This window comes from Colobus angolensis, unplaced genomic scaffold (assembly GCF_000951035.1).
Source record: "Colobus angolensis palliatus isolate OR3802 unplaced genomic scaffold, Cang.pa_1.0 Scaffold674, whole genome shotgun sequence".
Taxonomy (NCBI): domain Eukaryota; kingdom Metazoa; phylum Chordata; class Mammalia; order Primates; family Cercopithecidae; genus Colobus; species Colobus angolensis.
In genome coordinates, this window is record NW_012120421.1 from 154418 (window position 1) to 163743 (window position 9326).

Sequence of the window (9326 nt, forward strand, 5' to 3'; positions counted from 1 at the left end):
ACCATCTCTCTCTAGACCAGAAATGCCCACAGTTGAGGCCCACTGTAGTGCAATTTGTGTCAGTCTTGGGGGTGTGGATTTGGAGCCCAACCTCCATTTAGGAAAATCCATCTGACGGACATGGTGGGTTCCAGCCCAGCCACAGGGGACGGCGAGGTTGTGACCGTGAGCACAGGCTCTGGGTGGTAGTGACAGTGGCTGTCATGGGGAGGAAAGGAATGGAAAGGGGGCCTCGTGGGAGCAGAAAGATAGGCCTTGGCTGCAGATGTGCCAGAACCCCGCAGGAATCCAGAACACACATCCTAATCCCAGGTTGGCTAAAAATGAACAGTGGAACCCTGGGGAGTGACTTGCCCCTTCCTGAGCCTCAGTTTACGCATCAGTAAAATGGTGACAATAATTCCAACTTCACCAAGGAGATGCAAGGCTCAATGAGATGACGGATCTGAAAATGGCTTGTTTCATGGCACAAAGGAGAGGGATTCCTGACACGTGAGAAACATGAAGAGAGAGGAAGGACGGGGTCTGTAAATGCCCAGATGGCAGCCCCACCCCTCCACACACACAAACACCCACCATATCATCCACACTGGTGATTTTCCCAGGAGGGCCCCAGGCCTGGAATTAGCACTTCCAGATGGGCAGGCAGGACTGCTGTCCCATTGCAGGGGTGAGGAAACCGGCTGCAGATGGTCCCACAAGGAATAAGGGGTAGGGTCTATCTCCCCACAGCAGGCAGGGAAGATTGAAGTTGCTCCCTGGGAAGAGGAAGGGAGGCATTGCCTGGCACTCTGTGATTTAGATGAGAAGCCCAGTCTCAGGCACATGACTTGAGCTTCCAAATGTAGAAGGTGAAGGAGGCAGAGGAGACCGAGGGCAGGAGGAAGAAGGAAAGGAAGAGAGCAGCAAACTGGAGTCACTACAGGACACTAGCTGCTCCAGGCTGGTCTGTCCCATTCTAAGAGAAAAGAAAAAGTGGGAGAGGGGATCACAGATCACGTCCAGATTCCTCACTGGCGTGGGTGCTGCTATGGAAACATTCCTGATGGTCCAGGTTTGTGGTGGGAGATATTGCAATGCTCTGCTTGCTGGAAATCTGTGTTTACAGCCAACACAGGTGCTGACCGAGACAGCTCCACCTGAAGACCCCAGAGCTGCCCCAGCTTGCCAGGCTTCCCCTCCTCCTGTTATCACCCCATGCTGCTGAGAACCTGCCAGGCAGGCTGCCCAGCCAAGGCCGGGGTCTAATCTCCGGTGAAACTGACATGTCCTTGTGAGGGCTGAGGAACATCCTCTCTCCCTGCAGAGCCTCACTCAGGTTCTCATCTACTTCCCTGGGGTCTGCCCCGCCTCCCTCAGGAGTTTGGAAACACATACTGTTCTGGAGGGGACCTGTCACTGCTGCCGAACCTGTCCTCCAGGATACCCACAAGTGTTCCTCTCAGTTGTGGCTAATTAACTTATTGCATAGAGTGAATTACCTTCTGGGGGCCCAACATTTTGTTTATTTTTTAAAAATAAAATTAGTACCATTGTTTATTTTGTGAGTGTACAGAAACATTTGTCTGCTTATTATTTACGTGCCTTTGGGAAAACTTTATAAAATAAAAAAAGAAGGAGAATCCTACCACGCAGAGATCATCACTTTAATTTTTTTAATTCATAATTACACATACAGGTGTATTTGGGACCATCCTTTGTATGTGTTGGGAGTGTGCATTAATCTGCAAGTTCAGTCACCTAAACAAATACAGGTTCATTTTTCTTCCATAGTTAGAGTATCTGCGGTTCCCGGCTGTGGTTCACTGGTTCAACAACGTTAGGCCCAGCATCTTTGTGAGTCTACTGGAATTTTGCTCATGGCTGTAAGACGTCTACTGCAGCTCCAACCACTACATGTGTTTTCAAAGCCAGCAAAAGCAGTCACTTCTGCATTTTTCTTAGGAAAGCAAGAACTTCAGAGACGACCCTCAGAGGATTTTTCTTTATGTCTGGAAATCTGTGTTTAGATTGGCCAGAACCTGATCTCATGACCATCCCCAGCAGCAGACAATAGCATTGTCATGATTGACTTTGGATCAATCATAATTTATTGACTAAGAGTGGGCATGTGGTCCCCCAAACAAGATCCAGAGAGGAGGGAATTAGCAGTGTGTAGTACAGCATGCATGCTGTTTTATAGTCTACTCTTTCTCTTAATTGCATATTTCAAACATCTTTCCATACTAAGAAACATAGACTTGGTCATTCATCTAACAATAAATTATTGAGAGTGTAATGTGTTACAGGAACTTAACTTGGCATGGAGGACACAATAATGAACATACTATACTCCTGGCCTCCATGGAGCTTAGCGTCTAATGAGGGATACAAAAATTCATCAAAGAAGTTCACAAAGAAATGTAAAATTACAATGGTAATTTGTGCTGCAAAGGAGAGAGGTGTGTGGTGTGTGAAAGCAGTGACAGATTTGACTCACTCAGGAGGGTCAGTGTTCTGAATAGCCATAAGCCAACCCTTGCCTAGCTGTAGCACAGTGATTTAGCCAATCTCTTATTGCTGGAAATTTAGATTCTTCCTGTGTCTTACCTACCATCATCAATGCAACAATAAACACCTTCTCTAAGTACAGCTTGGCCCACTTGTCCGATTTTTCCTCAGGACAAATTCCTAGGGTAAAACCAGGCACCATAGTTCATGCCTGTAATCACAGCTACTCGGGAGGCTAAGGTGGGAGGATCACTCGTGTCCAGTAGTTCATGGCCAGCCTGGGCAACATATGGAGGTCTTGACTGAAAAAAAAATCCTAGAATAAATGAACAATTCTTAAATGTGGAATCGCCAAATCAAGGGGTGTCTCCCTGTGAAGACGCTCACACACAGGGCCGTGTGGCCCTCTCAAAAGCTGCTGCCATTCCTATCCCCACCAGCAGTGTAAAGAACAGCCCTATTCTTCCACATTCTGTCAACACCACCTATCATTATCTTTATTATATCATCTTTACAAAATGCGGCTAGTGTTATGGGTGAAATACTGTTTCTTGTTGCTTCAATTCGCATTCCTCTGATTATTCCTGAGGCTGATCATGTATTTGTGTGTTTCTTTTATGCAGTCACAGATCTTTCCAATGGGTGAAACACTTTTCTTTTCCTGTCAGATTTTTAGCTTTCTTTCCTCACCACATTAAGAACTGTAACCTCTGTCTGACAGATATGCACCTTATGCACCTGCCCATTCCTTGGGCAATTCTGAGTGTTATAAAATCCTTCTGTGGAAACTGGAGCTGTGTTCTTGTCCATTCAACCCACTGGGACTTCCCCTCAGCTCCAGGCAGTCCAAACTCCACCTACCCAGCCATCTGGGCACCTTCCTCGCCTGTCCTAAGCCCTGTTCACATCTACCCTGGACCAATCCTGGGACATGGTGGTTTGACTTGAAGCTCATAGCCTTTCCCCAAGCTGTTTCCTCTCCCTGTTCTTCACTAGTGAATGCTTCAGGACAGTGTGGTGTTAGGTACCTCTTTGAGAAGCTCCTGCTTACTCCCCAGCTAGGGTCAGATCTCTGCTGTGCTTCCCTGAATGCAGCACTGACTATGCTGACATGTTAGTGTTTATTCTGCAGTTACCCAGGGGAGTGGAGGACAGGGTCAGAGAGGGATGCTGCAGCTTTAACATGTGGCTCCTTGAATTCCTATGACAGTGGTTCTGATGGGCAAGTAGGATCTATTGATGGTTCTTGAGTAGAAGAGTGACTTGAAAAAAGATGCTCAGGGCATATACTGGTGAATCGATGCAAAAGGGAATGGGGAACGTATTGATGGCAAGAAGGCTGGAAGGCTGGCTTGAGCCCTGTGGCAGGAACTCACGTCCCCACCTGCTCTATGAAAGGTCTTTCTGCCCCTGGCACTGGGAGTCTCAACAAGCAAGGGCCAAATGTACCTCATTACCCAGTGGCTAGCGCAGCAGGTAGAAGCAGGTGCATGGAGAGTGTGTGTAGCTACAATAAATGAACACACTAGCAAACACATGAATGAGTAAAATCTTCCCCTCCCTGCCCCCAGGCTTGCTAATCAGGCCTCCGAAGCCTGTTCTTGCCCACCAGCCACCATCCTAGATCTGCTCTTCTCTGGGATGCTCAAGGGCACTGAAAACTGGAACCACCTGCAGAATCACCAGTGAGCTCATTATCTGACCTGAGCACTTCCTGGGTCACTTGGGTGGGCCCTAACTTGCCCTTCCCCTGGGCTGTCTGCAAACTCAGCACTGCCTTGTCCAGGGATCTGGAATCTCAGAGGGAAGCCTCTGCCACAGGGCTCCCTGCCCTGCTCTGCAGGGTTTGTGGTCCGCAGTGAGGCTCCACAGATTTCTCTCTTGACCTTGATTCACCCAGTGCCAGGGCAGAAAGACCTTTTATGGGGAAGGTGGGGATGTGAATTCCTGCCACAGGGCTCATGCCAGCCCTCCAGCCTTCTTGTCTTCAGTATGTTCCTCATTCCCTTTTGCATCAATTCACCAGTATATGCCCTGAGCATTTCTTTATTCATGTCACTCTTCTGCTCAAGAACCATCAATAGATCCTACTTGCCAATCAGAATAAATCTGAGCTCCATGATGGGAATTCAAGGAGCCCCACATTAAAGCTGCAGCGTCCCTCTCTGACCCTGTGCTCCACTTCTCCAGCCAGGCCGGGCTCCTCCAGGGATTGAGGACAACCCCTTCCTCCTCCCTCCTCTAGGCCTTTGGCTGAACCGTGCTCTCTGCCATATTAAATCCTGGTCTGCAAGGCCCATCTCCTCTGAATTGCCTTCCGGTAACTCCAAACCTTGAAAACACATTTGGAAAAACAAACAGCTAAGCCCTTCTGCACTTTAGAGTCATAAGTCTGGTTTATGCAAAGTCCAGACCAGTCTCTGTGCGAGGGATTCTAGGATGCTGGATTTCTAAAGCTTCCAGGAGGCTCTGATGCCACTAGGCCAGCCAGGTCCACTGCTGTGCAATTGGAAAGTACTGATGATATTGCACCTGGGTTGTCCAAGTGATTGGATGGTACACTCCAGGTCTACACCAGCTCCTGATGTCTATACACTGTACATGCCATCTCTGCCAATAAAAGTAATGGTGATCCCTACCATTTACTGAGGGCTCTCCAGGTGCCAGGCATGCACTGCACCCCCTATATGTATGAACTCATCCAGTCTTCACCACTCACCTACTAGGTCGATATTACCAACCTGGCTTATTGAGAACGAGAGAGGCTAAGTCTTTTGGCCAAAGCTGCAGAGCTGGGCAGTGGTGAAGTCCAATTCTGAACCTGGGGCTGATTCCGAAGCCAGTGCTCCTTACCCCTGGGGTAGTCATCTGTGCCCCTGGGCCAGCAAGCCTTCGGCCTGGGCATCTGCTTCAGTTCAATTCAGTTTTATTCTGTTCTGTTCCAGCAGCACTACTGTTGTTTGCATTTGCTAAGTCCTGGGGATGGAAACATGGGTAAGAAGATGCCACTGTCCTTGAAAAACTTCTTAGGCCAGGTGTGGAGACAGCTCTCAAACAGCTAGTCCCTCAAGAGCTGCTGGGGACACACCTGGGCACACAGCATGAGAGGGACTCGGAGAAGAGGGTAGGGTGGAATGGATTCTGCCCTGGCAGTGGAAGCAGGCCCAGTTCAGGCTCCAGAGTACAGGAAGCATTTGCACCAGGCCTTGAGGCATGATAGAGAAGGGACAGAGCGCATCAGGCAGAGGGAACAGGCTGAGCCAAAGCAGGATGGTGGGATGGGTCAGGTGGCCATGGCTGCTGCACTGGGGACTGTGGTGGAGGATTTGGATGGAAATGCAGGTGGGACCAGACCATGAAGAGTCTCAAACACAGACCTGAGGACTCTGACCTTTATCCTGGGGATGGCAGGGAGCCACGGGAGGTACAGGAGCAAGGCTGGTTCTCCTTCACCACTAGCACAAGGCCAGGGAGGCCCTCAGTGGAAGTTTGCTGCTGGATTTGTTGATGTGCTTTTTCTCCTGTCTGCACTAGGGTCAGAATGACCTGGGGTACTGGACACTTCCTGCCAAGAATAGGAGGCACCACAGCTATAGCACCTCTCTTCCCTTTAGTTCTCTGGAAAGATAAGCAAATTATTCAGCCTCGCTGAGCCTCAGTTTCCTCATCCATAAAATGGGGACAATATACCAACCTCGCAGGTCGTGAGGATGTTATGAAATCAGGTGTGCAGACCATAGCAGGTGCATTTTGGATTCTATTGTTACATGTGAACCAAATGGCCTTGTAGAAAAGGCACAGGCTCAGGGGACCAGTGTTTCAATCCCACTTTGATCCTGTAATACCCACCTCTCAGGGATGATGGAAAGATTAAATTCAGGGAGATGATGCTGATGCAGCATCTGACACCCAGCAGATGCCTAAGAACCTTGCCTTCCGCCCACCTGAGCAAGCATAAGCAGTCCTGCTCCTCCTGCAAGCACTGGGGATGCTGCTCCCCACCACCTTAGGACACTGCTCCTCCTCCCACTCTGCAGGGGGCATTTTGTAGGCCTCCGTCCCTGGGCTTGCTGTCTTCTCATCTGCCCCTCAGCACGGGGCTCAGAGCACACATTCTTCACCCTTGCAAAAAGCTTCTCCATGCATCCCCCGCTCCACTTACTGAGTGCATTCACCAACTGTCTTATTTATAATCAGGACTGAGTTGCTCCCTGCTGTGTAGATGAGGAAATGGAGACCTAGAAAGGGAAGGAAGGACTAACACTTTGAGCACCTGCAATGTGCCTGAGGCAATGTACCCATTAACTCGGCTTCACAACAGCCTGAGAGGGAGGTACTATTCTCTCCCTATGTAAATGTGGGTGTTGAGGCTCCAAGAAGGGCAGTGACTTGTCCAAGGTCACACAGCAAGAACCATCAGTGGCCGAGGCCAAACCCAGCTCTTTCTGACTTCAGAGTGAGGGATTTAGAACACACATTTGCAGTGTGGGGTCAGCAGAAATGCCATTGTCAACCCCTTATCCACACAAAGAGTGTCCCTGATGCGGCTGACAGCTCCTGAACCTGAAGCCCGGCTTTCCGAACTCAGAGTCACAGCCCAGGGGTTCAGCTGGTCCCACCACCTTCCCAGGGCTGCAGAACACTTGGCTGTGCCTGGCGAGCCAGGGCTGAACACCTCCATGGTGGGAGGCTGCCTGTGCTTTTATCAGACCCAAGCTCTGACCCCGCCACAGTCACTGACTCCCTAGGGGGTCAGCATCCCCACCTCCACCCTCTCTCCCTCTCCACCACCAGGGGAGATTGTCCTCAGGGCCCTACTGCCCCTCCCAGAGGGCCTGACAATTAACCTCTTCATCTCAGCAGCCAGCTAGTTCTTAACCAGGCCCAGGGCCTTTGGGACAGGAAGCCTTGGAAGTTGGAGTCAGCAGATATAGAAGTAATCTGCAGGGCAAGGGGGAGACAGCCTCTGTGCAGCTGCCTCCCAGGGCATTGGTGAACCTCTGCACACACTCTGGGGAGGGGCCACACCATGGTGGCCTCCCTGCCTGACATGGGAGGTGTCTGCTCAGGGCACAGCACCAGTAAGAGGATGGACCTCTGGGCTCCTGCTCCCTCCCTGGTTCTTCTTCATTCACTCATCAAACACTGATGCTTGAATCATCAGGGCCCCTGCCATGCGCAGTGCTCTCCTAGGCACTAGGGGAAGCAACCAGTGAAAGGGATGCCTCTGGCCTTGAGGAGCTCACGTCTTCTCATTTCCCAGGGGTCTTCATCCAGTGCCCACATATGCCCGGCACACAGTAGGTGCCTCATCCATACCTGGTGAAAGAGTGGAAAAGGAAAGCAGGTCATTTCATGTATTGTTTGGTACAGAAACTGCATAGGGGACAGAGAAGTGGGTCGCTGTGATTGTGCCCACCAGTCCCGATCCCTGAAATTTCAGGGATCAAGAGGCCTAGGCAAGTTCAATATCAGCGAGTGGGGCACAGTGTAGTGGAACAGGAGGCAGGTCCTAAGAAAGGCAGTGGGGTGAGGAGAGGAGCTCTGCCTTTGGGGGTCTGGAAGAGCGGGTGGCGATATTTTGTTGTTGTTGTTGTTTTATTATACTTTAAGTTCTAGGGTACATGTGCATAACGTGCAGGTTTGTTACATATGTATACTTGTGCCATGTTGGTGTGCTGCACCCATCAACTCGTCAGCACCCATCAACTTGTCATTTACATCAGGTATAGGACCTTGCTTTGAGCTCTGGGCACGTCATCCCTCCTCAAAGAATCTCTCTATGCTCCTCTGTATAATGGGGCTAGCCTGGAAGAGATACTTGCAAACAATATTCAGAGCAGCACCATTCACAATAACCAAATGGTGGAAGCAACCCAAGTGTCCCTGGGTGGATGGATGCATCGACACAATGCTGTCTACGCAGACAGTGGAATAGTGTTCAACCTTGAAAAAGAAGGAGATTCTGACACCTGCTGCATCAAGAATGAACCTTGATTAGGCTGAGCAAAATAAACCAGACAAAAAGACAAATGCTGTATTATTCCACTTTTCCAAGGCACCTAGAGTAGTCAAATCCATAGAGACAGACAGGAGAATGGTGGCTGCCAGGGTCTGGGGAAGGTGGGGAACGGGGAGTTGCTCTTTAATGAGGTACAGAGTTTTAGTTTTACAAGGTGAAAAGCATTCTGGAAATTGGTTGCACAACATTGTGAAAGTACTTAATGCCACTGAAATGTACACTTAAGCATAGTCAGACAGTAAATTTTATGTTACGTTTATTTTACCACAACTTTTATAATGGGGTAGTTATGCCTATCTCCTTGCATTGCTGTAAGGACTTCATGAGATAACATATAAGGAACCACCTAGCATGTTGCCTGGCACATAGTAACTGCTCAGTAAATCACAATTGGATGCTACGGAAGATTAAGTTACCTGACTTATGTGGGGCTTGCTCTCCTGAGCTGAAAATTTTTCCAACAAATATTAGATGAGACCCTATTGTATTATACTGTGTTCATAAATAGCACTCCGCCTTTTCCATTCCCACAGAGTGCAGCGAGTAGAAGACACTTGTCTGCACTCAGAAAGCTCCATGCGGATGGTGAGAAGGGAGAGCTGGATGGAGGGGTTTCTGGAACTCCTGTGATGGGGGAGCTTCCCCCAGATGCTGGGAAATGAGGCGGGGCCCAACATCTTCCATCCCCACTAAAGTTGCCCTGTACTTCCCAGCTGGGTCTGTACTTTAGAGAAGTTGCCACTTTTTCTGCCTCTATTACCCCATGGCCCGGCGGCGGGCGCAGCGCAGCGCTCGGCCGCGCACCTCACAGCGC

The 9326-nt window shown here is 49.7% G+C and overlaps 1 long non-coding RNA gene across 1 annotated transcript; it reads left to right on the forward strand.

The window, feature by feature from the left end:
* On the forward strand, nt 1–1558 carry LOC105500629. Its single transcript, XR_001000057.1, has 2 exons — nt 1–123; nt 1307–1558. It is a non-coding gene; the product is annotated as an uncharacterized LOC105500629 (long non-coding RNA).
* Nucleotides 1559–9326: the final 7768 nt, after the last annotated feature.